The sequence below is a fragment of the Siphateles boraxobius genome, unplaced genomic scaffold (assembly GCF_051911475.1).
Source record: "Siphateles boraxobius isolate OS27281-9 unplaced genomic scaffold, OSU_SipBor_1 61, whole genome shotgun sequence".
In the NCBI taxonomy this organism is placed as follows: domain Eukaryota; kingdom Metazoa; phylum Chordata; class Actinopteri; order Cypriniformes; family Leuciscidae; genus Siphateles; species Siphateles boraxobius.
The window spans coordinates 1,616,468-1,641,716 of NW_027509188.1; the positions used below are offsets into that span (position 1 = coordinate 1,616,468).

The following is a 25,249-nucleotide window of genomic DNA, read 5'->3' on the forward strand; positions in this document are numbered from 1 at the left end:
CAGGCATCAGGTCAATCGATTCGGCATAGGTTTATATGTGCTAGCGTTTTTGCTTCCGTTTGGAGGTTGTGTCCCTCCAACTCTTTGTTGTATGACTCAGTTTTGCCTTTGGATATTTGGAGAAGGTTGCCTTCGGTAACCGCTCTCTCACTCGACAGACCGAAACGGAACTTTAGCTTCGGGTTGTGCATATTATTGGCCTGCTCTACTGGGTCAAATTGTATCCCCCAACAACAGATATGGCTCAAACAAACAAAGTACACTCTAAGCCTACCTCTAGGCTTAACCCTGACTTTACCCGCAAGAGGCTATGCCAAGCCTGTGCGAAATGTGAGGCTCCCTTTCACGGGCGCAATTTAGGCACATATAATGGCCGCGACCAGCCCGAAGCAGGTCACCTTAGTTGCCCGGCTAGCTCAGTCGGTAGAGCATGAGACTCTTAATCTCAGGGTTTTGGGTTCGAGCCCCACGTTGGGCGCATCTATTAGCCCTCTCTCTTCCCAACGGGGTCTCGGTTTCCAGCGTGGAAAGCGAGTCCACCATTGCCGGAAAAGTCCAGGTCTGCTTTTTTTTATAAGCTGACCCATGGACTGGCTGGCCGTAGGTCTCTGTGGCGCAATCGGACAGCGCGTTCGGCTGTTAACCGAAAGGTTGGTGGTTCGAGCCCACCCAGGGACGAATGGTGTTTTTCGTTGACGTCCGGCCATGCAACCACCAACACAGCTGCAGAATTTAGCACACGTATGTCCACTAACACATCCGTGTCATTTCGGACGCATGACACGACGTTTCTTGGCCCCTTTTAGCGTTTACAGCTTGGTCAGTTGCTTTGTGTTCAGAGAAGACAGCGGGTGTTGTGAAAGTTTACATCAGCTTATGTTTGCTGTGGCGCGTGGATGGAATACTCATGTTTTGTTCCTGGTGGTGGAGGCCTGTGTTCCAGAGAGGTCCTGCTCAAAACTCCTTTTAAAACACCATCGAGCATCCGTAATAACTTCCGACATTGATCGAACGTGGATTTTGTTCTCATAAGGAGGGCACCGGTAACTTGTAACCTATCAGGCTCTCAGGCATGAGGTCAATCGATTCGGCATAGGCCTATATGTACTAGCGTTTTTGATTCCGGTTGGAGGTTGTGTCCCTCCAACTCTTTGTTGTATGACTCACTTTTATCTTTGGATATTTGGAGAAGTTTGCCTTCGGTAACCGCTCTCTCACTCGACAGACCGAAACGGGGGGACGAATGGTGTTTTTCGTTGACGTCCTGCCATGCAACCACCAACACAGCTGCAGAATTTAGCACACGTGTGTCCACTAACACATCCGTGTCATTTCGGACGCATGAAACGACGTTTCTTGGCCCTTTTAGCGTTTACAGCTTGGTCAGTTGCTTTGTGTTCAAAGAAGACAGCGGGTGTTGTGAAAGTTTACATCAGCTTATGTTTGCTGTGGCGCGTGGATGGAATGCTCATGTTTTGTTCCGGGTGGTGGAGGCCTGTGTTCCAGAGAGGTCCTGCTCAAAACTCCTTTTAAAACACCATCGAGCATCCGTAATAACTTCCGACATTGATCGAACGTGGATTTCGTTCTCATAAAGAGGGCACCGGTAACTTGTAACCTATCAGGCTCTCAGGCATCAGGTCAATCGATTCGGCATAGGATTATATGTGCTAGCGTTTTTGCTTCCGTTTGGAGGTTGTGTCCCTCCAACTCTTTGTTGTATGACTCACTTTTGCCTTTGGATATTTGGAGAAGGTTGCCTTCGGTAACTGCTCTCTCACTCGACAGACCGAAACGGAACTTTAGCTCCGGGTTGTGCATATTATTGGCCTGCTCTACTGGGTCAAATTGTATCCCCCAACAACAGATATGGCTCAAACAAACAAAGTACACTCTAAGCCTACCTCTAGGCTTAACCCTGACTTTACCCGCAAGAGGCTATGCCAAGCCTGTGCGAAATGTGAGGCTCCACCATTCGGGCGCAATTTAGGCACAGATAATGGCCGCGACCAGCCCGAAGCAGGTCACCTTAGTTGCCCGGCTAGCTCAGTCGGTAGAGCATGAGACTCTTAATCTCCGGGTCGTGCGTTCGAGCCCCACGTTGGGCGCATCTATTAGCCCTCTCTCTTCCCAACGGGGTCTCGGTTTCCAGCGTGGAAAGCGAGTTCACCATTGCCGGAAAAGTCCAGGTCTGCTTTTTTTATAAGCTGACCCATGGACTGGCTTACCGTAGGTCTCTGTGGCGCAATCGGACAGCGCGTTCGGCTGTTAACTGAAAGGTTGGTGGTTCGAGCCCACCCAGGGACGAATGGTGTTTTTCGTTGACGTCCGGCCATGCAACCACCAACACAGCTGCAGAATTTAGCACACGTGTGTCCACTAACACATCCGTGTCATTTCGGACGCATGACACGACGTTTCTTGGCCCCTTTTAGCGTTTACAGCTTGGTCAGTTGCTTTGTGTTCAGAGAAGACAGCGGGTGTTGTGAAAGTTTACATCAGCTTATGTTTGCTGTGGCGCGTGGATGGAATACTCATGTTTTGTTCCTGGTGGTGGAGGCCTGTGTTCCAGAGAGGTCCTGCTCAAAACTCCTTTTAAAACACCATCGAGCATCCGTAATAACTTCCGACATTGATCGAACGTGGATTTCGTTCTCATAAAGAGGGCACCGGTAACTTGTAACCTATCAGGCTCTCAGGCATCAGGTCAATCGATTCGGCATAGGATTATATGTGCTAGCGTTTTTGCTTCCGTTTGGAGGTTGTGTCCCTCCAACTCTTTGTTGTATGACTCAGTTTTGCCTTTGGATATTTGGAGAAGGTTGCCTTCGGTAACCGCTCTCTCACTCGACAGACCGAAACGGAACTTTAGCTTCGGGTTGTGCATATTATTGGCCTGCTCTACTGGGTCAAATTGTATCCCCCAACAACAGATATGGCTCAAACAAACAAAGTACACTCTAAGCCTACCTCTAGGCTTAACCCTGACTTTACCCGCAAGAGGCTATGCCAAGCCTGTGCGAAATGTGAGGCTCCCTTTCACGGGCGCAATTTAGGCACATATAATGGCCGCGACCAGCCCGAAGCAGGTCACCTTAGTTTTCCGGCTAGCTCAGTCGGTAGAGCATGAGACTCTTAATCTCAGGGTTTTGGGTTCGAGCCCCACGTTGGGCGCATCTATTAGCCCTCTCTCTTCCCAACGGGGTCTCGGTTTCCAGCGTGGAAAGCGAGTCCACCATTTCGTTCTCATAAAGAGGGCACCGGTAACTTGTAACCTATCAGGCTCTCAGGCATCAGGTCAATCGATTCGGCATAGGTTTATATGTGCTAGCGTTTTTGCTTCCGTTTGGAGGTTGTGTCCCTCCAACTCTTTGTTGTATGACTCAGTTTTGCCTTTGGATATTTGGAGAAGGTTGCCTTCGGTAACCGCTCTCTCACTCGACAGACCGAAACGGAACTTTAGCTTCGGGTTGTGCATATTATTGGCCTGCTCTACTGGGTCAAATTGTATCCCCCAACAACAGATATGGCTCAAACAAACAAAGTACACTCTAAGCCTACCTCTAGGCTTAACCCTGACTTTACCCGCAAGAGGCTATGCCAAGCCTGTGCGAAATGTGAGGCTCCCTTTCACGGGCGCAATTTAGGCACATATAATGGCCGCGACCAGCCCGAAGCAGGTCACCTTAGTTGCCCGGCTAGCTCAGTCGGTAGAGCATGAGACTCTTAATCTCAGGGTTTTGGGTTCGAGCCCCACGTTGGGCGCATCTATTAGCCCTCTCTCTTCCCAACGGGGTCTCGGTTTCCAGCGTGGAAAGCGAGTCCACCATTGCCGGAAAAGTCCAGGTCTGCTTTTTTTTATAAGCTGACCCATGGACTGGCTGGCCGTAGGTCTCTGTGGCGCAATCGGACAGCGCGTTCGGCTGTTAACCGAAAGGTTGGTGGTTCGAGCCCACCCAGGGACGAATGGTGTTTTTCGTTGACGTCCGGCCATGCAACCACCAACACAGCTGCAGAATTTAGCACACGTATGTCCACTAACACATCCGTGTCATTTCGGACGCATGACACGACGTTTCTTGGCCCCTTTTAGCGTTTACAGCTTGGTCAGTTGCTTTGTGTTCAGAGAAGACAGCGGGTGTTGTGAAAGTTTACATCAGCTTATGTTTGCTGTGGCGCGTGGATGGAATACTCATGTTTTGTTCCTGGTGGTGGAGGCCTGTGTTCCAGAGAGGTCCTGCTCAAAACTCCTTTTAAAACACCATCGAGCATCCGTAATAACTTCCGACATTGATCGAACGTGGATTTTGTTCTCATAAGGAGGGCACCGGTAACTTGTAACCTATCAGGCTCTCAGGCATGAGGTCAATCGATTCGGCATAGGCCTATATGTACTAGCGTTTTTGATTCCGGTTGGAGGTTGTGTCCCTCCAACTCTTTGTTGTATGACTCACTTTTATCTTTGGATATTTGGAGAAGTTTGCCTTCGGTAACCGCTCTCTCACTCGACAGACCGAAACGGGGGGACGAATGGTGTTTTTCGTTGACGTCCTGCCATGCAACCACCAACACAGCTGCAGAATTTAGCACACGTGTGTCCACTAACACATCCGTGTCATTTCGGACGCATGAAACGACGTTTCTTGGCCCTTTTAGCGTTTACAGCTTGGTCAGTTGCTTTGTGTTCAAAGAAGACAGCGGGTGTTGTGAAAGTTTACATCAGCTTATGTTTGCTGTGGCGCGTGGATGGAATGCTCATGTTTTGTTCCGGGTGGTGGAGGCCTGTGTTCCAGAGAGGTCCTGCTCAAAACTCCTTTTAAAACACCATCGAGCATCCGTAATAACTTCCGACATTGATCGAACGTGGATTTCGTTCTCATAAAGAGGGCACCGGTAACTTGTAACCTATCAGGCTCTCAGGCATCAGGTCAATCGATTCGGCATAGGATTATATGTGCTAGCGTTTTTGCTTCCGTTTGGAGGTTGTGTCCCTCCAACTCTTTGTTGTATGACTCACTTTTGCCTTTGGATATTTGGAGAAGGTTGCCTTCGGTAACTGCTCTCTCACTCGACAGACCGAAACGGAACTTTAGCTCCGGGTTGTGCATATTATTGGCCTGCTCTACTGGGTCAAATTGTATCCCCCAACAACAGATATGGCTCAAACAAACAAAGTACACTCTAAGCCTACCTCTAGGCTTAACCCTGACTTTACCCGCAAGAGGCTATGCCAAGCCTGTGCGAAATGTGAGGCTCCACCATTCGGGCGCAATTTAGGCACAGATAATGGCCGCGACCAGCCCGAAGCAGGTCACCTTAGTTGCCCGGCTAGCTCAGTCGGTAGAGCATGAGACTCTTAATCTCCGGGTCGTGCGTTCGAGCCCCACGTTGGGCGCATCTATTAGCCCTCTCTCTTCCCAACGGGGTCTCGGTTTCCAGCGTGGAAAGCGAGTTCACCATTGCCGGAAAAGTCCAGGTCTGCTTTTTTTATAAGCTGACCCATGGACTGGCTGGCCGTAGGTCTCTGTGGCGCAATCGGACAGCGCGTTCGGCTGTTAACTGAAAGGTTGGTGGTTCGAGCCCACCCAGGGACGAATGGTGTTTTTCGTTGACGTCCGGCCATGCAACCACCAACACAGCTGCAGAATTTAGCACACGTGTGTCCACTAACACATCCGTGTCATTTCGGACGCATGACACGACGTTTCTTGGCCCCTTTTAGCGTTTACAGCTTGGTCAGTTGCTTTGTGTTCAGAGAAGACAGCGGGTGTTGTGAAAGTTTACATCAGCTTATGTTTGCTGTGGCGCGTGGATGGAATACTCATGTTTTGTTCCTGGTGGTGGAGGCCTGTGTTCCAGAGAGGTCCTGCTCAAAACTCCTTTTAAAACACCATCGAGCATCCGTAATAACTTCCGACATTGATCGAACGTGGATTTTGTTCTCATAAGGAGGGCACCGGTAACTTGTAACCTATCAGGCTCTCAGGCATGAGGTCAATCGATTCGGCATAGGCCTATATGTACTAGCGTTTTTGATTCCGGTTGGAGGTTGTGTCCCTCCAACTCTTTGTTGTATGACTCACTTTTATCTTTGGATATTTGGAGAAGTTTGCCTTCGGTAACCGCTCTCTCACTCGACAGACCGAAACGGGGGGACGAATGGTCTTTTTCGTTGACATCCTGCCATGCAACCACCAACACAGCTGCAGAATTTAGCACACGTGTGTCCACTAACACATACGTGTCATTTCGGACGCATGAAACGACTTTTCTTGGCCCTTTTAGCGTTTACAGCTTGGTCAGTTGCTTTGTGTTCAAAGAAGACAGCGGGTGTTGTGAAAGTTTACATCAGCTTATGTTTGCTGTGGCGCGTGGATGGAATGCTCATGTTTTGTTCCGGGTGGTGGAGGCCTGTGTTCCAGAGAGGTCCTGCTCAAAACTCCTTTTAAAACACCATCGAGCATCCGTCATAACTTCCGACATTGATCGAACGTGGATTTCGTTCTCATAAAGAGGGCACCGGTAACTTGTAACCTATCAGGCTCTCAGGCATCAGGTCAATCGATTCGGCATAGGATTATATGTGCTAGCGTTTTTGCTTCCGTTTGGAGGTTGTGTCCCTCCAACTCTTTGTTGTATGACTCAGTTTTGCCTTTGGATATTTGGAGAAGGTTGCCTTCGGTAACCGCTCTCTCACTCGACAGACCGAAACGGAACTTTAGCTTCGGGTTGTGCATATTATTGGCCTGCTCTACTGGGTCAAATTGTATCCCCCAACAACAGATATGGCTCAAACAAACAAAGTACACTCTAAGCCTACCTCTAGGCTTAACCCTGACTTTACCCGCAAGAGGCTATGCCAAGCCTGTGCGAAATGTGAGGCTCCCTTTCACGGGCGCAATTTAGGCACATATAATGGCCGCGACCAGCCCGAAGCAGGTCACCTTAGTTTTCCGGCTAGCTCAGTCGGTAGAGCATGAGACTCTTAATCTCAGGGTCGTGGGTTCGAGCCCCACGTTGGGCGCATCTATTAGCCCTCTCTCTTCCCAACGGGGTCTCGGTTTCCAGCGTGGAAAGCGAGTCCACCATTGCCGGAAAAGTCCAGGTCTGCTTTTTTTTATAAGCTGACCCATGGACTGGCTGGCCGGCCGTAGGTCTCTGTGGCGCAATCGGACAGCGCGTTCGGCTGTTAACCGAAAGGTTGGTGGTTCGAGCCCACCCAGGGACGAATGGTGTTTTTCGTTGACGTCCGGCCATGCAACCACCAACACAGCTGCAGAATTTAGCACACGTGTGTCCACTAACACATCCGTGTCATTTCGGTCGCATGACACGACGTTTCTTGGCCCCTTTTAGCGTTTACAGCTTGGTCAGTTGCTTTGTGTTCAGAGAAGACAGCGGGTGTTGTGAAAGTTTACATCAGCTTATGTTTGCTGTGGCGCGTGGATGGAATACTCATGTTTTGTTCCTGGTGGTGGAGGCCTGTGTTCCAGAGAGGTCCTGCTCAAAACTCCTTTTAAAACACCATCGAGCATCCGTAATAACTTCCGACATTGATCGAACGTGGATTTTGTTCTCATAAGGAGGGCACCGGTAACTTGTAACCTATCAGGCTCTCAGGCATGAGGTCAATCGATTCGGCATAGGCCTATATGTACTAGCGTTTTTGATTCCGGTTGGAGGTTGTGTCCCTCCAACTCTTTGTTGTATGACTCACTTTTATCTTTGGATATTTGGAGAAGTTTGCCTTCGGTAACCGCTCTCTCACTCGACAGACCGAAACGGGGGGACGAATGGTGTTTTTCGTTGACGTCCTGCCATGCAACCACCAACACAGCTGCAGAATTTAGCACACGTGTGTCCACTAACACATCCGTGTCATTTCGGACGCATGAAACGACGTTTCTTGGCCCTTTTAGCGTTTACAGCTTGGTCAGTTGCTTTGTGTTCAAAGAAGACAGCGGGTGTTGTGAAAGTTACATCAGCTTATGTTTGCTGTGGCGCGTGGATGGAATGCTCATGTTTTGTTCCGGGTGGTGGAGGCCTGTGTTCCAGAGAGGTCCTGCTCAAAACTCCTTTTAAAACACCATCGAGCATCCGTAATAACTTCCGACATTGATCGAACGTGGATTTCGTTCTCATAAAGAGGGCACCGGTAACTTGTAACCTATCAGGCTCTCAGGCATCAGGTCAATCGATTCGGCATAGGATTATATGTGCTAGCGTTTTTGCTTCCGTTTGGAGGTTGTGTCCCTCCAACTCTTTGTTGTATGACTCACTTTTGCCTTTGGATATTTGGAGAAGGTTGCCTTCGGTAACTGCTCTCTCACTCGACAGACCGAAACGGAACTTTAGCTCCGGGTTGTGCATATTATTGGCCTGCTCTACTGGGTCAAATTGTATCCCCCAACAACAGATATGGCTCAAACAAACAAAGTACACTCTAAGCCTACCTCTAGGCTTAACCCTGACTTTACCCGCAAGAGGCTATGCCAAGCCTGTGCGAAATGTGAGGCTCCACCATTCGGGCGCAATTTAGGCACAGATAATGGCCGCGACCAGCCCGAAGCAGGTCACCTTAGTTGCCCGGCTAGCTCAGTCGGTAGAGCATGAGACTCTTAATCTCCGGGTCGTGCGTTCGAGCCCCACGTTGGGCGCATCTATTAGCCCTCTCTCTTCCCAACGGGGTCTCGGTTTCCAGCGTGGAAAGCGAGTTCACCATTGCCGGAAAAGTCCAGGTCTGCTTTTTTTATAAGCTGACCCATGGACTGGCTGGCCGTAGGTCTCTGTGGCGCAATCGGACAGCGCGTTCGGCTGTTAACTGAAAGGTTGGTGGTTCGAGCCCACCCAGGGACGAATGGTGTTTTTCGTTGACGTCCGGCCATGCAACCACCAACACAGCTGCAGAATTTAGCACACGTGTGTCCACTAACACATCCGTGTCATTTCGGACGCATGACACGACGTTTCTTGGCCCCTTTTAGCGTTTACAGCTTGGTCAGTTGCTTTGTGTTCAGAGAAGACAGCGGGTGTTGTGAAAGTTTACATCAGCTTATGTTTGCTGTGGCGCGTGGATGGAATACTCATGTTTTGTTCCTGGTGGTGGAGGCCTGTGTTCCAGAGAGGTCCTGCTCAAAACTCCTTTTAAAACACCATCGAGCATCCGTAATAACTTCCGACATTGATCGAACGTGGATTTTGTTCTCATAAGGAGGGCACCGGTAACTTGTAACCTATCAGGCTCTCAGGCATGAGGTCAATCGATTCGGCATAGGCCTATATGTACTAGCGTTTTTGATTCCGGTTGGAGGTTGTGTCCCTCCAACTCTTTGTTGTATGACTCACTTTTATCTTTGGATATTTGGAGAAGTTTGCCTTCGGTAACCGCTCTCTCACTCGACAGACCGAAACGGGGGGACGAATGGTGTTTTTCGTTGACATCCTGCCATGCAACCACCAACACAGCTGCAGAATTTAGCACACGTGTGTCCACTAACACATACGTGTCATTTCGGACGCATGAAACGACTTTTCTTGGCCCTTTTAGCGTTTACAGCTTGGTCAGTTGCTTTGTGTTCAAAGAAGACAGCGGGTGTTGTGAAAGTTTACATCAGCTTATGTTTGCTGTGGCGCGTGGATGGAATGCTCATGTTTTGTTCCGGGTGGTGGAGGCCTGTGTTCCAGAGAGGTCCTGCTCAAAACTCCTTTTAAAACACCATCGAGCATCCGTCATAACTTCCGACATTGATCGAACGTGGATTTCGTTCTCATAAAGAGGGCACCGGTAACTTGTAACCTATCAGGCTCTCAGGCATCAGGTCAATCGATTCGGCATAGGATTATATGTGCTAGCGTTTTTGCTTCCGTTTGGAGGTTGTGTCCCTCCAACTCTTTGTTGTATGACTCACTTTTGCCTTTGGATATTTGGAGAAGGTTGCCTTCGGTAACCGCTCTCTCACTCGACAGACCGAAACGGAACTTTAGCTCCGGGTTGTGCATATTATTGGCCTGCTCTACTGGGTCAAATTGTATCCCACAACAACAGATATGGCTCAAACAAACAAAGTACACTCTAAGCCTACCTCTAGGCTTAACCCTGACTTTACCCGCAAGAGGCTATGCCAAGCCTGTGCGAAATGTGAGGCTCCCTTTCACGGGCGCAATTTAGAAACAGATAATGGCCGCGACCAGCCCGAAGCAGGTCACCTTAGTTGCCCGGCTAGCTCAGTCGGTAGAGTATGAGACTCTTAATCTCAGGGTCGTGGGTTCGAGCCCCACGTTGGGCGCATCTATTAGCCCTCTCTCTTCCCAACGGGGTCTCGGTTTCCAGCGTGGAAAGCGAGTCCACCATTGCCGGAAAAGTCCAGGTCTGCTTTTTTTTATAAGCTGACCCATGGACTGGCTGGCCGTAGGTCTCTGTGGCGCAATCGGACAGCGCGTTCGGCTGTTAACCGAAAAGTTGGTGGTTCGAGCCCACCCAGGGACGAATGGTGTTTTTCGTTGACGTCCGGCCATGCAACCACCAACACAGCTGCAGAATTTAGCACACGTGTGTCCACTAACACATCCGTGTCATTTCGGACGCATGACACGACGTTTCTTGGCCCTTTTAGCGTTTACAGCTTGGTCAGTTGCTTTGTGTTCGAAGAAGACAGCGGGTGTTGTGAAAGTTTACATCAGCTTATGTTTGCTGTGGCGCGTGGATGGAATGCTCATGTTTTGTTCCGGGTGGTGGAGGCCTGTGTTCCAGAGAGGTCCTGCTCAAAACTCCTTTTAAAACACCATCGAGCATCCGTCATAACTTCCGACATTGATCGAACGTGGATTTCGTTCTCATAAGGAGGGCACTGGTAACTTGTAACCTATCAGGCTCTCAGGCATGAGGTCAATCGATTTGGCATAGGCCTATATGTACTAGCGTTTTTGATTCCGGTTGGAGGTTGTGTCCCTCCAACTCTTTGTTGTATGACTCACTTTTATCTTTGGATATTTGGAGAAGTTTGCCTTCGGTAACCGCTCTCTCACTCGACAGACCGAAACGGGGGGACGAATGGTGTTTTTCGTTGACGTCCTTCCATGCAACCACCAACACAGCTGCAGAATTTAGCACACGTGTGTCCACTAACACATACGTGTCATTTCGGACGCATGAAACGACGTTTCTTGGCCCTTTTAGCGTTTACAGCTTGGTCAGTTGCTTTGTGTTCAAAGAAGACAGCGGGTGTTGTGAAAGTTTACATCAGCTTATGTTTGCTGTGGCGCGTGGATGGAATGCTCATGTTTTGTTCCGGGTGGTGGAGGCCTGTGTTCCAGAGAGGTCCTGCTCAAAACTCCTTTTAAAACACCATCGAGCATCCGTCATAACTTCCGACATTGATCGAACGTGGATTTCGTTCTCATAAAGAGGGCACCGGTAACTTGTAACCTATCAGGCTCTCAGGCATCAGGTCAATCGATTCGGCATAGGATTATATGTGCTAGCGTTTTTGCTTCCGTTTGGAGGTTGTGTCCCTCCAACTCTTTGTTGTATGACTCACTTTTGCCTTTGGATATTTGGAGAAGGTTGACTTCGGTAACCGCTCTCTCACTCGACAGACCGAAACGGAACTTTAGCTCCGGGTTGTGCATATTATTGGCCTGCTCTACTGGGTCAAATTGTATCCCCCAACAACAGATATGGCTCAAACAAACAAAGTACACTCTAAGCCTACCTCTAGGCTTAACCCTGACTTTACCCGCAAGAGGCTATGCCAAGCCTGTGCGAAATGTGAGGCTCCCTTTCACGGGCGCAATTTTGGCACAGATAATGGCCGCGAGCAGCCCGAAGCAGGTCACCTTAGTTGTCCGGCTAGCTCAGTCGGTAGAGCATAAGACTCTTAATCTCAGGGTCGTGGGTTCGAGCCCCACGTTGGGCGCATCTATTAGCCCTCTCTCTTCCCAACGGGGTCTCGTTTTCCAGCGTGGAAAGCGAGTCCACCATTGCCGGAAAAGTCCAGGTCTGCTTTTTTTTATAAGCTGACCCATGGACTGGCTGGCCGTAGGTCTCTGTGGTGCAATCGGACAGCGCGTTCGGCTGTTAACCGGAAGGTTGGTGGTTCGAGCCCACCCAGGGACGAATGGTGTTTTTCGTTGACGTCCGGCCATGCAACCACCAACACAGCTGCAGAATTTAGCACACGTGTGTCCACTAACACATCCGTGTCATTTCGGACGCATGACACGACGTTTCTTGGCCCCTTTTAGCGTTTACAGCTTGGTCAGTTGCTTTGTGTTCAGAGAAGACAGCGGGTGTTGTGAAAGTTTACATCAGCTTATGTTTGCTGTGGCGCGTGGATGGAATACTCATGTTTTGTTCCTGGTGGTGGAGGCCTGTGTTCCAGAGAGGTCCTGCTCAAAACTCCTTTTAAAACACCATCGAGCATCCGTAATAACTTCCGACATTGATCGAACGTGGATTTTGTTCTCATAAGGAGGGCACCGGTAACTTGTAACCTATCAGGCTCTCAGGCATGAGGTCAATCGATTCGGCATAGGCCTATATGTACTAGCGTTTTTGATTCCGGTTGGAGGTTGTGTCCCTCCAACTCTTTGTTGTATAACTCACTTTTATCTTTGGATATTTGGAGAAGTTTGCCTTCGGTAACCGCTCTCTCACTCGACAGACCGAAACGGGGGGACGAATGGTGTTTTTCGTTGACGTCCTGCCATGCAACCACCAACACAGCTGCAGAATTTAGCACACGTGTGTCCACTAACACATCCGTGTCATTTCGGACGCATGAAACAACGTTTCTTGGCCCTTTTAGCATTTACAGCTTGGTCAGTTGCTTTGTGTTCAAAGAAGACAGCGGGTGTTGTGAAAGTTTACATCAGCTTATGTTTGCTGTGGCGCGTGGATGGAATGCTCATGTTTTGTTCCGGGTGGTGGAGGCCTGTGTTCCAGAGAGGTCCTGCTCAAAACTCCTTTTAAAACACCATCGAGCATCCGTAATAACTTCCGACATTGATCGAACGTGGATTTTGTTCTCATAAGGAGGGCACCGGTAACTTGTAACCTATCAGGCTCTCAGGCATGAGGTCAATCGATTCGGCATAGGCCTATATGTACTAGCGTTTTTGATTCCGGTTGGAGGTTGTGTCTCTCCAACTCTTTGTTGTATGACTCACTTTTATCTTTGGATATTTGGAGAAGTTTGCCTTCGGTAACCGCTCTCTCACTCGACAGACCGAAACGGGGGGACGAATGGTGTTTTTCGTTGACGTCCTGCCATGCAACCACCAACACAGCTGCAGAATTTAGCACACGTGTGTCCACTAACACATCCGTGTCATTTCGGACGCATGAAACGACGTTTCTTGGCCCTTTTAGCATTTACAGCTTGGTCAGTTGCTTTGTGTTCAAAGAAGACAGCGGGTGTTGTGAAAGTTTACATCAGCTTATGTTTGCTGTGGCGCGTGGATGGAATGCTCATGTTTTGTTCCGGTTGGTGGAGGCCTGTGTTCCAGAGAGGTCCTGCTCAAAACTCCTTTTAAAACACCATCGAGCATCCGTCTTAACTTCCGACATTGATCGAACGTGGATTCGTTCTCATAAAGAGGGCACCGGTAACTTGTAACCTATCAGGCTCTCAGGCATCTGGTCAATCGATTCGGCATAGGATTATATGTGCTAGCGTTTTTGCTTCCGTTTGGAGGTTGTGTCCCTCCAACTCTTTGTTGTATGACTCACTTTTGCCTTTGGATATTTGGAGAAGGTTGCCTTCGGTAACCGCTCTCTCACTCGACAGACCGAAACGGAACTTTAGCTCCGGGTTGTGCATATTATTGGCCTGCTCTACTGGGTCAAATTGTATCCCCCAACAACAGATATGGCTCAAACAAACAAAGTACACTCTAAGCCTACCTCTAGGCTTAACCCTGACTTTACCCGCAAGAGGCTATGCCAAGCCTGTGCGAAATGTGAGGCTCCCTTTCACCGGCGCAATTTAGGCACAGATAATGGCCGCCACCAGCCCGCAGCAGGTCACCTTAGTTGCCCGGCTAGCTCAGTCGGTAGAGCATGAGACTCTTAATCTCAGGGTCGTGGGTTCGAGCCCCACGTTGGGTGCATCTATTAGCCCTCTCTCTTCCCAACGGGGTCTCGGTTTCCAGCGTGGAAAGCGAGTCCACCATTGCCGGAAAAGTCCAGGTCTGCTTTTTTTTATAAACTGACCCATGGACTGGCTGGCCGTAGGTCTCTGTGGCGCAATCGGACAGCGCGTTCGGCTGTTAACCGAAAGGTTGGTGGTTCGAGCCCACCCAGGGACGAAGGGTGTTTTTCGTTGACGTCCGGCCATGCAACCACCAACACAGCTGCAGAATTTAGCACACGTGTGTCCACTAACACATCCGTGTCATTTCGGACGCATGACACGATGTTTCTTTGCCCCTTTTAGCGTTTACAGCTTGGTCAGTTGCTTTGTGTCCAGAGAAGACAGCGGGTGTTGTGAAAGTTTACATCAGCTTATGTTTGCTGTGGCGCGTGGATGGAATACTCATGTTTTGTTCCTGGTGGTGGAGGCCTGTGTTCCAGAGTCGTCCTGCTCAAAACTCCTTTTAAAACACCATCGAGCATCCGTAATAACTTCCGACATTGATCGAACGTGGATTTTGTTCTCATAAGGAGGGCACCGGTAACTTGTAACCTATCAGGCTCTCAGGCATGAGGTCAATCGATTCGGCATAGGCCTATATGTACTAGCGTTTTTGATTCCGGTTGGAGGTTGTGTCCCTCCAACTCTTTGTTGTATGACTCACTTTTATCTTTGGATATTTGGAGAAGTTTGCCTTCGGTAACCGCTCTCTCACTCGACAGACCGAAACAGGGGGGAGGAATGGTGTTTTTCGTTGACGTCCTGCCATGCAACCACCAACACAGCTGCAGAATTTAGCACACGTGTGTCCACTAACACATCCGTGTCATTTCGGATGCATGAAACAACGTTTCTTGGCCCTTTTAGCGTTTACAGCTTGGTCAGTTGCTTTGTGTTCAAAGAAGACAGCGGGTGTTGTGAAAGTTTACATCAGCTTATGTTTGCTGTGGCGCGTGGATGGAATGCTCATGTTTTGTTCCGGGTGGTGGAGGCCTGTGTTCCAGAGAGGTCCTGCTCAAAACTCCTTTTAAAACACCATCGAGCATCCGTCATAACTTCCGACATTGATCGAACGTGGATTTCGTTCTCATAAAGAGGGCACCGGTAACTTGTAACCTATCAGGCTCTCAGGCATCAGGTCAATCGATTCGGCATAGGATTATATGTGCTAGCGTTTTTGCTTCCGTTTGGAGGTTGTGTCCCTCCAACTCTTTGTTGTATGACTCACTTTTGCCTTTGGATATTTGGAGAAGGTTGCCTTCGGTAACCGCTCTCTCACTCGACAGACCGAAACGGAACTTTAGCTCCGGGTTGTGCATATTATTGGCCTGCTCTACTGGGTCAAATTGTATCCCCCAACAACAGATATGGCTCAAACAAACAAAGTACACTCTAAGCCTACCTCTAGGCTTAACCCTGACTTTACCCGCAAGAGGCTATGCCAAGCCTGTGCGAAATGTGAGGCTCCCTTTCACGGGCGCAATTTTGGCACAGATAATGGCCGCGACCAGCCCGAAGCAGGTCACCTTAGTTGCCCGGCTAGCTCAGTCGGTAGAGCATGAGACTCTTAATCTCAGGGTCGTGGGTTCGAGCCCCACGTTGGGCGCATCTATTAGCCCTCTCTCTTCCCAACGGGGTCTCGTTTTCCAGCGTGGAAAGCGAGTCCACCATTGCCGGAAAAGTCCAGGTCTGCTTTTTTTTATAAGCTGACCCATGGACTGGCTGGCCGTAGGTCTCTGTGGTGCAATCGGACAGCGCGTTCGGCTGTTAACCGAAAGGTTGGTGGTTCGAGCCCACCCAGGGACGAATGGTGTTTTTCGTTGACGTCCGGCCATGCAACCACCAACACAGCTGCAGAATTTAGCACACGTGTGTCCACTAACACATCCGTGTCATTTCGGACGCATGACACGACGTTTCTTGGCCCCTTTTAGCGTTTACAGCTTGGTCAGTTGCTTTGTGTTCAGAGAAGACAGCGGGTGTTGTGAAAGTTTACATCAGCTTATGTTTGCTGTGGCGCGTGGATGGAATACTCATGTTTTGTTCCTGGTGGTGGAGGCCTGTGTTCCAGAGAGGTCCTGCTCAAAACTCCTTTTAAAACACCATCGAGCATCCGTAATAACTTCCGACATTGATCGAACGTGGATTTTGTTCTCATAAGGAGGGCACCGGTAACTTGTAACCTATCAGGCTCTCAGGCATGAGGTCAATCGATTCGGCATAGGCCTATATGTACTAGCGTTTTTGATTCCGGTTGGAGGTTGTGTCCCTCCAACTCTTTGTTGTATAACTCACTTTTATCTTTGGATATTTGGAGAAGTTTGCCTTCGGTAACCGCTCTCTCACTCGACAGACCGAAACGGGGGGACGAATGGTGTTTTTCGTTGACGTCCTGCCATGCAACCACCAACACAGCTGCAGAATTTAGCACACGTGTGTCCACTAACACATCCGTGTCATTTCGGACGCATGAAACAACGTTTCTTGGCCCTTTTAGCATTTACAGCTTGGTCAGTTGCTTTGTGTTCAAAGAAGACAGCGGGTGTTGTGAAAGTTTACATCAGCTTATGTTTGCTGTGGCGCGTGGATGGAATGCTCATGTTTTGTTCCGGGTGGTGGAGGCCTGTGTTCCAGAGAGGTCCTGCTCAAAACTCCTTTTAAAACACCATCGAGCATCCGTAATAACTTCCGACATTGATCGAACGTGGATTTTGTTCTCATAAGGAGGGCACCGGTAACTTGTAACCTATCAGGCTCTCAGGCATCAGGTCAATCGATTCGGCATAGGATTATATGTGCTAGCGTTTTTGCTTCCGTTTGGAGGTTGTGTCCCTCCAACTCTTTGTTGTATGACTCACTTTTGCCTTTGGATATTTGGAGAAGGTTGCCTTCGGTAACCGCTCTCTCACTCGACAGACCGAAACGGAACTTTAGCTCCGGGTTGTGCATATTATTGGCCTGCTCTACTGGGTCAAATTGTATCCCCCAACAACAGATATGGCTCAAACAAACAAAGTACACTCTAAGCCTACCTCTAGGCTTAACCCTGACTTTACCCACAAGAGGCTATGCCAAGCCTGTGCCAAATGTGAGGCTCCCTTTCACTGGCGCAATTTAGGCACAGATAATGGACGCGACCAGCCCGAAGCAGGTCAACGCAGTTGGCCTGCTAGCTCAGTCGGTAGAGCATGAGACTCTTAATCTCAGGGTCGTGGGTTCGAGCCCCACGTTGGGAGCATCTATTAGCCCTCTCTCTTCCCAGAGGGGTCTCGGTTTCCAGCGTGGAAAGCGAGTCCACCATTGCCGGAAAAGTCCAGGTCTGCTTTTTTTTATAAGCTGACCCATGGACTGGCTGGCCGTAGGTCTCTGTGGCGCAATCGGACAGCGCGTTCGGCTGTTAACCGAAAGGTTGGTGGTTCGAGCCCACCCAGGGACGAATGGTGTTTTTCGTTGACGTCCGGCCATGCAACCACCAACACATCTGCAAAATTTAGCACACGTGTGTCCACTAACACATCCGTGTCATTTCGGACGCATGACACGACGTTTCTTGGCCCCTTTTAGCGTTTACAGCTTGGTCAGTTGCTTTGTGTTCAGAGAAGACAGCGGGTGTTGTGAAAGTTTACATCAGCTTATGTTTGCTGTGGCGCGTGGATGGAATACTCATGTTTTGTTCCTGGTTGTGGAGGCCTGTGTTCCAGAGAGGTCCTGCTCAAAACTCCTTTTAAAACACCATCGAGCATCCGTAATAACTTCCGACATTGATCGAACGTGGATTTTGTTCTCATAAGGAGGGCACCGGTAACTTGTAACCTCTCAGGCTCTCAGGCATGAGGTCAATCGATTCGGCATAGGCCTATATGTACTAGCGTTTTTGATTCCGGTTGGAGGTTGTGTCCCTCCAACTCTTTGTTGTATGACTCACTTTTATCTTTGGATATTTGGAGAAGTTTGCCTTCGGTAACCGCTCTCTCACTCGACAGACCGAAACGGGGGGACGAATGGTGTTTTTCGTTGACGTCCTGCCATGCAACCACCAACACAGCTGCAGAATTTAGCACACGTGTGTCCACTAACACATCCGTGTCATTTCGGACGCAGGAAACGACGTTTCTTGGCCCTTTTAGCGTTTACAGCTTGGTCAGTTGCTTTGTGTTCAAAGAAGACAGCGGGTGTTGTGAAAGTTTACAGCAGCTTATGTTTGCTGTGGCGCGTGGATGGAATGCTCATGTTTTGTTCCGGGTGGTGGAGGCCTGTGTTCCAGAGAGGTCCTGCTCAAAACTCCTTTTAAAACACCATCGAGCATCCGTAATAACTTCCGACATTGATCGAACGTGGATTTCGTTCTCATAAAGAGGGCACCGGTAACTTGTAACCTATCAGGCTCTCAGGCATCAGGTCAATCGATTCGGCATAGGTTTATATGTGCTAGCGTTTTTGCTTCCGTTTGGAGGTTGTGTCCCTCCAACTCTTTGTTGTATGACTCAGTTTTGCCTTTGGATATTTGGAGAAGGTTGCCTTCGGTAACCGCTCTCTCACTCGACAGACCGAAACGGAACTTTAGCTTCGGGTTGTGCATATTATTGGCCTGCTCTACTGGGTCAAATTGTATCCCCCAACAACAGATATGGCTCAAACAAACAAAGTACACTCTAAGCCTACCTCTAGGCTTAACCCTGACTTTACCCGCAAGAGGCTATGCCAAGCCTGTGCGAAATGTGAGGCTCCCTTTCACGGGCGCAATTTAGGCACATATAATGGCCGCGACCAGCCCGAAGCAGGTCACCTTAGTTGCCCGGCTAGCTCAGTCGGTAGAGCATGAGACTCTTAATCTCAGGGTTTTGGGTTCGAGCCCCACGTTGGGCGCATCTATTAGCCCTCTCTCTTCCCAACGGGGTCTCGGTTTCCAGCGTGGAAAGCGAGTCCACCATTGCCGGAAAAGTCCAGGTCTGCTTTTTTTTATAAGCTGACCCATGGACTGGCTGGCCGTAGGTCTCTGTGGCGCAATCGGACAGCGCGTTCGGCTGTTAACCGAAAGGTTGGTGGTTCGAGCCCACCCAGGGACGAATGGTGTTTTTCGTTGACGTCCGGCCATGCAACCACCAACACAGCTGCAGAATTTAGCACACGTATGTCCACTAACACATCCGTGTCATTTCGGACGCATGACACGACGTTTCTTGGCCCCTTTTAGCGTTTACAGCTTGGTCAGTTGCTTTGTGTTCAGAGAAGACAGCGGGTGTTGTGAAAGTTTACATCAGCTTATGTTTGCTGTGGCGCGTGGATGGAATACTCATGTTTTGTTCCTGGTGGTGGAGGCCTGTGTTCCAGAGAGGTCCTGCTCAAAACTCCTTTTAAAACACCATCGAGCATCCGTAATAACTTCCGACATTGATCGAACGTGGATTTTGTTCTCATAAGGAGGGCACCGGTAACTTGTAACCTATCAGGCTCTCAGGCATGAGGTCAATCGATTCGGCATAGGCCTATATGTACTAGCGTTTTTGATTCCGGTTGGAGGTTGTGTCCCTCCAACTCTTTGTTGTATGACTCACTTTTATCTTTGGATATTTGGAGAAGTTTGCCTTCGGTAACCGCTCTCTCACTCGACAGACCGAAACGGGGGGACGAATGGTGTTTTTCGTTGACGTCCTGCCATGCAACCACCAACACAGCTGCAGAATTTAGCACACGTGTGTCCACTAACACATCCGTGTCATTTCGGACGCATGAAACGACGTTTCTTGGCCCTTTTAGCGTTTACAGCTTGGTCAGTTGCTTTGTGTTCAAAGAAGACAGCGGGTGTTGTGAAAGTTTACATCAGCTTATGTTTGCTGTGGCGCGTGGATGGAATGCTCATGTTTTGTTCCGGGTGGTGGAGGCCTGTGTTCCAGAGAGGTCCTGCTCAAAACTCCTTTTAAAACACCATCGAGCATCCGTAATAACTTCCGACATTGATCGAACGTGGATTTCGTTCTCATAAAGAGGGCACCGGTAACTTGTAACCTATCAGGCTCTCAGGCATCAGGTCAATCGATTCGGCATAGGATTATATGTGCTAGCGTTTTTGCTTCCGTTTGGAGGTTGTGTCCCTCCAACTCTTTGTTGTATGACTCACTTTTGCCTTTGGATATTTGGAGAAGGTTGCCTTCGGTAACTGCTCTCTCACTCGACAGACCGAAACGGAACTTTAGCTCCGGGTTGTGCATATTATTGGCCTGCTCTACTGGGTCAAATTGTATCCCCCAACAACAGATATGGCTCAAACAAACAAAGTACACTCTAAGCCTACCTCTAGGCTTAACCCTGACTTTACCCGCAAGAGGCTATGCCAAGCCTGTGCGAAATGTGAGGCTCCACCATTCGGGCGCAATTTAGGCACAGATAATGGCCGCGACCAGCCCGAAGCAGGTCACCTTAGTTGCCCGGCTAGCTCAGTCGGTAGAGCATGAGACTCTTAATCTCCGGGTCGTGCGTTCGAGCCCCACGTTGGGCGCATCTATTAGCCCTCTCTCTTCCCAACGGGGTCTCGGTTTCCAGCGTGGAAAGCGAGTTCACCATTGCCGGAAAAGTCCAGGTCTGCTTTTTTTATAAGCTGACCCATGGACTGGCTGGCCGTAGGTCTCTGTGGCGCAATCGGACAGCGCGTTCGGCTGTTAACTGAAAGGTTGGTGGTTCGAGCCCACCCAGGGACGAATGGTGTTTTTCGTTGACGTCCGGCCATGCAACCACCAACACAGCTGCAGAATTTAGCACACGTGTGTCCACTAACACATCCGTGTCATTTCGGACGCATGACACGACGTTTCTTGGCCCCTTTTAGCGTTTACAGCTTGGTCAGTTGCTTTGTGTTCAGAGAAGACAGCGGGTGTTGTGAAAGTTTACATCAGCTTATGTTTGCTGTGGCGCGTGGATGGAATACTCATGTTTTGTTCCTGGTGGTGGAGGCCTGTGTTCCAGAGAGGTCCTGCTCAAAACTCCTTTTAAAACACCATCGAGCATCCGTAATAACTTCCGACATTGATCGAACGTGGATTTTGTTCTCATAAGGAGGGCACCGGTAACTTGTAACCTATCAGGCTCTCAGGCATGAGGTCAATCGATTCGGCATAGGCCTATATGTACTAGCGTTTTTGATTCCGGTTGGAGGTTGTGTCCCTCCAACTCTTTGTTGTATGACTCACTTTTATCTTTGGATATTTGGAGAAGTTTGCCTTCGGTAACCGCTCTCTCACTCGACAGACCGAAACGGGGGGACGAATTGTCTTTTTCGTTGACATCCTGCCATGCAACCACCAACACAGCTGCAGAATTTAGCACACGTGTGTCCACTAACACATACGTGTCATTTCGGACGCATGAAACGACTTTTCTTGGCCCTTTTAGCGTTTACAGCTTGGTCAGTTGCTTTGTGTTCAAAGAAGACAGCGGGTGTTGTGAAAGTTTACATCAGCTTATGTTTGCTGTGGCGCGTGGATGGAATGCTCATGTTTTGTTCCGGGTGGTGGAGGCCTGTGTTCCAGAGAGGTCCTGCTCAAAACTCCTTTTAAAACACCATCGAGCATCCGTCATAACTTCCGACATTGATCGAACGTGGATTTCGTTCTCATAAAGAGGGCACCGGTAACTTGTAACCTATCAGGCTCTCAGGCATCAGGTCAATCGATTCGGCATAGGATTATATGTGCTAGCGTTTTTGCTTCCGTTTGGAGGTTGTGTCCCTCCAACTCTTTGTTGTATGACTCAGTTTTGCCTTTGGATATTTGGAGAAGGTTGCCTTCGGTAACCGCTCTCTCACTCGACAGACCGAAACGGAACTTTAGCTTCGGGTTGTGCATATTATTGGCCTGCTCTACTGGGTCAAATTGTATCCCCCAACAACAGATATGGCTCAAACAAACAAAGTACACTCTAAGCCTACCTCTAGGCTTAACCCTGACTTTACCCGCAAGAGGCTATGCCAAGCCTGTGCGAAATGTGAGGCTCCCTTTCACGGGCGCAATTTAGGCACATATAATGGCCGCGACCAGCCCGAAGCAGGTCACCTTAGTTTTCCGGCTAGCTCAGTCGGTAGAGCATGAGACTCTTAATCTCAGGGTTTTGGGTTCGAGCCCCACGTTGGGCGCATCTATTAGCCCTCTCTCTTCCCAACGGGGTCTCGGTTTCCAGCGTGGAAAGCGAGTCCACCATTGCCGGAAAAGTCCAGGTCTGCTTTTTTTTATAAGCTGACCCATGGACTGGCTGGCCGTAGGTCTCTGTGGCGCAATCGGACAGCGCGTTCGGCTGTTAACCGAAAGGTTGGTGGTTCGAGCCCACCCAGGGACGAATGGTGTTTTTCGTTGACGTCCGGCCATGCAACCACCAACACAGCTGCAGAATTTAGCACACGTGTGTCCACTAACACATCCGTGTCATTTCGGACGCATGACACGACGTTTCTTGGCCCCTTTTAGCGTTTACAGCTTGGTCAGTTGCTTTGTGTTCAGAGAAGACAGCGGGTGTTGTGAAAGTTTACATCAGCTTATGTTTGCTGTGGCGCGTGGATGGAATACTCATGTTTTGTTCCTGGTGGTGGAGGCCTGTGTTCCAGAGAGGTCCTGCTCAAAACTCCTTTTAAAACACCATCGAGCATCCGTAATAACTTCCGACATTGATCGAACGTGGATTTTGTTCTCATAAGGAGGGCACCGGTAACTTGTAACCTATCAGGCTCTCAGGCATGAGGTCAATCGATTCGGCATAGGCCTATATGTACTAGCGTTTTTGATTCCGGTTGGAGGTTGTGTCCCTCCAACTCTTTGTTGTATGACTCACTTTTATCTTTGGATATTTGGAGAAGTTTGCCTTCGGTAACCGCTCTCTCACTCGACAGACCGAAACGGGGGGACGAATGGTGTTTTTCGTTGACGTCCTGCCATGCAACCACCAACACAGCTGCAGAATTTAGCACACGTGTGTCCACTAACACATCCGTGTCATTTCGGACGCATGAAACGACGTTTCTTGGCCCTTTTAGCGTTTACAGCTTGGTCAGTTGCTTTGTGTTCAAAGAAGACAGCGGGTGTTGTGAAAGTTACATCAGCTTATGTTTGCTGTGGCGCGTGGATGGAATGCTCATGTTTTGTTCCGGGTGGTGGAGGCCTGTGTTCCAGAGAGGTCCTGCTCAAAACTCCTTTTAAAACACCATCGAGCATCCGTCATAACTTCCGACATTGATCGAACGTGGATTTCGTTCTCATAAAGAGGGCACCGGTAACTTGTAACCTATCAGGCTCTCAGGCATCAGGTCAATCGATTCGGCATAGGATTATATGTGCTAGCGTTTTTGCTTCCGTTTGGAGGTTGTGTCCCTCCAACTCTTTGTTGTATGACTCACTTTTGCCTTTGGATATTTGGAGAAGGTTGACTTCGGTAACCGCTCTCTCACTCGACAGACCGAAACGGAACTTTAGCTCCGGGTTGTGCATTTTATTGGCCTGCTCTACTGGGTCAAATTGTATCCCCCAACAACAGATATGGCTCAAACAAACAAAGTACACTCTAAGCCTACCTCTAGGCTTAACCCTGACTTTACCCGCAAGAGGCTATGCCAAGCCTGTGCGAAATGTGAGGCTCCCTTTCACGGGCGCAATTTTGGCACAGATAATGGCCGCGAGCAGCCCGAAGCAGGTCACCTTAGTTGTCCGGCTAGCTCAGTCGGTAGAGCATGAGACTCTTAATCTCAGGGTCGTGGGTTCGAGCCCCACGTTGGGCGCATCTATTAGCCCTCTCTCTTCCCAACGGGGTCTCGTTTTCCAGCGTGGAAAGCGAGTCCACCATTGCCGGAAAAGTCCAGGTCTGCTTTTTTTTATAAGCTGACCCATGGACTGGCTGGCCGTAGGTCTCTGTGGTGCAATCGGACAGCGCGTTCGGCTGTTAACCGGAAGGTTGGTGGTTCGAGCCCACCCAGGGACGAATGGTGTTTTTCGTTGACGTCCGGCCATGCAACCACCAACACAGCTGCAGAATTTAGCACACGTGTGTCCACTAACACATCCGTGTCATTTCGGACGCATGACACGACGTTTCTTGGCCCCTTTTAGCGTTTACAGCTTGGTCAGTTGCTTTGTGTTCAGAGAAGACAGCGGGTGTTGTGAAAGTTTACATCAGCTTATGTTTGCTGTGGCGCGTGGATGGAATACTCATGTTTTGTTCCTGGTGGTGGAGGCCTGTGTTCCAGAGAGGTCCTGCTCAAAACTCCTTTTAAAACACCATCGAGCATCCGTAATAACTTCCGACATTGATCGAACGTGGATTTTGTTCTCATAAGGAGGGCACCGGTAACTTGTAACCTATCAGGCTCTCAGGCATGAGGTCAATCGATTCGGCATAGGCCTATATGTACTAGCGTTTTTGATTCCGGTTGGAGGTTGTGTCCCTCCAACTCTTTGTTGTATAACTCACTTTTATCTTTGGATATTTGGAGAAGTTTGCCTTCGGTAACCGCTCTCTCACTCGACAGACCGAAACGGGGGGACGAATGGTGTTTTTCGTTGACGTCCTGCCATGCAACCACCAACACAGCTGCAGAATTTAGCACACGTGTGTCCACTAACACATCCGTGTCATTTCGGACGCATGAAACAACGTTTCTTGGCCCTTTTAGCATTTACAGCTTGGTCAGTTGCTTTGTGTTCAAAGAAGACAGCGGGTGTTGTGAAAGTTTACATCAGCTTATGTTTGCTGTGGCGCGTGGATGGAATGCTCATGTTTTGTTCCGGGTGGTGGAGGCCTGTGTTCCAGAGAGGTCCTGCTCAAAACTCCTTTTAAAACACCATCGAGCATCCGTCATAACTTCCGACATTGATCGAACGTGGATTTCGTTCTCATAAAGAGGGCACCGGTAACTTGTAACCTATCAGGCTCTCAGGCATCAGGTCAATCGATTCGGCATAGGATTATATGTGCTAGCGTTTTTGCTTCCGTTTGGAGGTTGTGTCCCTCCAACTCTTTGTTGTATGACTCAGTTTTGCCTTTGGATATTTGGAGAAGGTTGCCTTCGGTAACCGCTCTCTCACTCGACAGACCGAAACGGAACTTTAGCTTCGGGTTGTGCATATTATTGGCCTGCTCTACTG

The 25,249-nt window shown here is 49.3% G+C and overlaps 31 non-coding genes across 31 annotated transcripts; all 31 read left to right on the forward strand.

Annotated features, from left to right (window-relative positions):
• The first annotated feature begins 405 nt into the window (after positions 1 to 405).
• trnak-cuu (transfer RNA lysine (anticodon CUU)) lies at positions 406 to 478 on the forward strand. Its single transcript has one exon. It is a non-coding gene; the product is annotated as a tRNA-Lys (tRNA).
• A 126-nt stretch (positions 479 to 604) lies between these two features.
• Positions 605 to 678, forward strand: trnan-guu (transfer RNA asparagine (anticodon GUU)). Its single transcript has one exon. It is a non-coding gene; the product is annotated as a tRNA-Asn (tRNA).
• A 1,357-nt stretch (positions 679 to 2,035) lies between these two features.
• On the forward strand, positions 2,036 to 2,108 carry trnak-cuu (transfer RNA lysine (anticodon CUU)). The gene has a single exon. It is a non-coding gene; the product is annotated as a tRNA-Lys (tRNA).
• A 125-nt stretch (positions 2,109 to 2,233) lies between these two features.
• trnan-guu (transfer RNA asparagine (anticodon GUU)) lies at positions 2,234 to 2,307 on the forward strand. Its single transcript has one exon. It is a non-coding gene; the product is annotated as a tRNA-Asn (tRNA).
• Positions 2,308 to 3,101: 794 nt separating this feature from the next.
• trnak-cuu (transfer RNA lysine (anticodon CUU)) lies at positions 3,102 to 3,174 on the forward strand. The gene has a single exon. It is a non-coding gene; the product is annotated as a tRNA-Lys (tRNA).
• Positions 3,175 to 3,692: 518 nt separating this feature from the next.
• Positions 3,693 to 3,765, forward strand: trnak-cuu (transfer RNA lysine (anticodon CUU)). The gene has a single exon. It is a non-coding gene; the product is annotated as a tRNA-Lys (tRNA).
• A 126-nt stretch (positions 3,766 to 3,891) lies between these two features.
• trnan-guu (transfer RNA asparagine (anticodon GUU)) lies at positions 3,892 to 3,965 on the forward strand. Its single transcript has one exon. It is a non-coding gene; the product is annotated as a tRNA-Asn (tRNA).
• A 1,357-nt stretch (positions 3,966 to 5,322) lies between these two features.
• On the forward strand, positions 5,323 to 5,395 carry trnak-cuu (transfer RNA lysine (anticodon CUU)). The gene has a single exon. It is a non-coding gene; the product is annotated as a tRNA-Lys (tRNA).
• A 125-nt stretch (positions 5,396 to 5,520) lies between these two features.
• trnan-guu (transfer RNA asparagine (anticodon GUU)) lies at positions 5,521 to 5,594 on the forward strand. Its single transcript has one exon. It is a non-coding gene; the product is annotated as a tRNA-Asn (tRNA).
• A 1,357-nt stretch (positions 5,595 to 6,951) lies between these two features.
• On the forward strand, positions 6,952 to 7,024 carry trnak-cuu (transfer RNA lysine (anticodon CUU)). The gene has a single exon. It is a non-coding gene; the product is annotated as a tRNA-Lys (tRNA).
• A 130-nt stretch (positions 7,025 to 7,154) lies between these two features.
• trnan-guu (transfer RNA asparagine (anticodon GUU)) lies at positions 7,155 to 7,228 on the forward strand. Its single transcript has one exon. It is a non-coding gene; the product is annotated as a tRNA-Asn (tRNA).
• A 1,356-nt stretch (positions 7,229 to 8,584) lies between these two features.
• On the forward strand, positions 8,585 to 8,657 carry trnak-cuu (transfer RNA lysine (anticodon CUU)). The gene has a single exon. It is a non-coding gene; the product is annotated as a tRNA-Lys (tRNA).
• A 125-nt stretch (positions 8,658 to 8,782) lies between these two features.
• trnan-guu (transfer RNA asparagine (anticodon GUU)) lies at positions 8,783 to 8,856 on the forward strand. Its single transcript has one exon. It is a non-coding gene; the product is annotated as a tRNA-Asn (tRNA).
• A 1,357-nt stretch (positions 8,857 to 10,213) lies between these two features.
• Positions 10,214 to 10,286, forward strand: trnak-cuu (transfer RNA lysine (anticodon CUU)). The gene has a single exon. It is a non-coding gene; the product is annotated as a tRNA-Lys (tRNA).
• A 126-nt stretch (positions 10,287 to 10,412) lies between these two features.
• trnan-guu (transfer RNA asparagine (anticodon GUU)) lies at positions 10,413 to 10,486 on the forward strand. The gene has a single exon. It is a non-coding gene; the product is annotated as a tRNA-Asn (tRNA).
• Positions 10,487 to 11,842: 1,356 nt separating this feature from the next.
• Positions 11,843 to 11,915, forward strand: trnak-cuu (transfer RNA lysine (anticodon CUU)). Its single transcript has one exon. It is a non-coding gene; the product is annotated as a tRNA-Lys (tRNA).
• A 126-nt stretch (positions 11,916 to 12,041) lies between these two features.
• Positions 12,042 to 12,115, forward strand: trnan-guu (transfer RNA asparagine (anticodon GUU)). Its single transcript has one exon. It is a non-coding gene; the product is annotated as a tRNA-Asn (tRNA).
• Positions 12,116 to 14,034: 1,919 nt separating this feature from the next.
• Positions 14,035 to 14,107, forward strand: trnak-cuu (transfer RNA lysine (anticodon CUU)). Its single transcript has one exon. It is a non-coding gene; the product is annotated as a tRNA-Lys (tRNA).
• A 126-nt stretch (positions 14,108 to 14,233) lies between these two features.
• Positions 14,234 to 14,307, forward strand: trnan-guu (transfer RNA asparagine (anticodon GUU)). Its single transcript has one exon. It is a non-coding gene; the product is annotated as a tRNA-Asn (tRNA).
• Positions 14,308 to 15,665: 1,358 nt separating this feature from the next.
• trnak-cuu (transfer RNA lysine (anticodon CUU)) lies at positions 15,666 to 15,738 on the forward strand. Its single transcript has one exon. It is a non-coding gene; the product is annotated as a tRNA-Lys (tRNA).
• Positions 15,739 to 15,864: 126 nt separating this feature from the next.
• Positions 15,865 to 15,938, forward strand: trnan-guu (transfer RNA asparagine (anticodon GUU)). Its single transcript has one exon. It is a non-coding gene; the product is annotated as a tRNA-Asn (tRNA).
• Positions 15,939 to 17,296: 1,358 nt separating this feature from the next.
• On the forward strand, positions 17,297 to 17,370 carry trnak-cuu (transfer RNA lysine (anticodon CUU)). Its single transcript has one exon. It is a non-coding gene; the product is annotated as a tRNA-Lys (tRNA).
• Positions 17,371 to 17,494: 124 nt separating this feature from the next.
• Positions 17,495 to 17,568, forward strand: trnan-guu (transfer RNA asparagine (anticodon GUU)). Its single transcript has one exon. It is a non-coding gene; the product is annotated as a tRNA-Asn (tRNA).
• Positions 17,569 to 18,925: 1,357 nt separating this feature from the next.
• trnak-cuu (transfer RNA lysine (anticodon CUU)) lies at positions 18,926 to 18,998 on the forward strand. The gene has a single exon. It is a non-coding gene; the product is annotated as a tRNA-Lys (tRNA).
• Positions 18,999 to 19,124: 126 nt separating this feature from the next.
• trnan-guu (transfer RNA asparagine (anticodon GUU)) lies at positions 19,125 to 19,198 on the forward strand. The gene has a single exon. It is a non-coding gene; the product is annotated as a tRNA-Asn (tRNA).
• A 1,357-nt stretch (positions 19,199 to 20,555) lies between these two features.
• trnak-cuu (transfer RNA lysine (anticodon CUU)) lies at positions 20,556 to 20,628 on the forward strand. Its single transcript has one exon. It is a non-coding gene; the product is annotated as a tRNA-Lys (tRNA).
• A 125-nt stretch (positions 20,629 to 20,753) lies between these two features.
• trnan-guu (transfer RNA asparagine (anticodon GUU)) lies at positions 20,754 to 20,827 on the forward strand. The gene has a single exon. It is a non-coding gene; the product is annotated as a tRNA-Asn (tRNA).
• A 1,357-nt stretch (positions 20,828 to 22,184) lies between these two features.
• On the forward strand, positions 22,185 to 22,257 carry trnak-cuu (transfer RNA lysine (anticodon CUU)). The gene has a single exon. It is a non-coding gene; the product is annotated as a tRNA-Lys (tRNA).
• Positions 22,258 to 22,383: 126 nt separating this feature from the next.
• Positions 22,384 to 22,457, forward strand: trnan-guu (transfer RNA asparagine (anticodon GUU)). Its single transcript has one exon. It is a non-coding gene; the product is annotated as a tRNA-Asn (tRNA).
• Positions 22,458 to 23,813: 1,356 nt separating this feature from the next.
• trnak-cuu (transfer RNA lysine (anticodon CUU)) lies at positions 23,814 to 23,886 on the forward strand. Its single transcript has one exon. It is a non-coding gene; the product is annotated as a tRNA-Lys (tRNA).
• Positions 23,887 to 24,012: 126 nt separating this feature from the next.
• On the forward strand, positions 24,013 to 24,086 carry trnan-guu (transfer RNA asparagine (anticodon GUU)). The gene has a single exon. It is a non-coding gene; the product is annotated as a tRNA-Asn (tRNA).
• Positions 24,087 to 25,249: the final 1,163 nt, after the last annotated feature.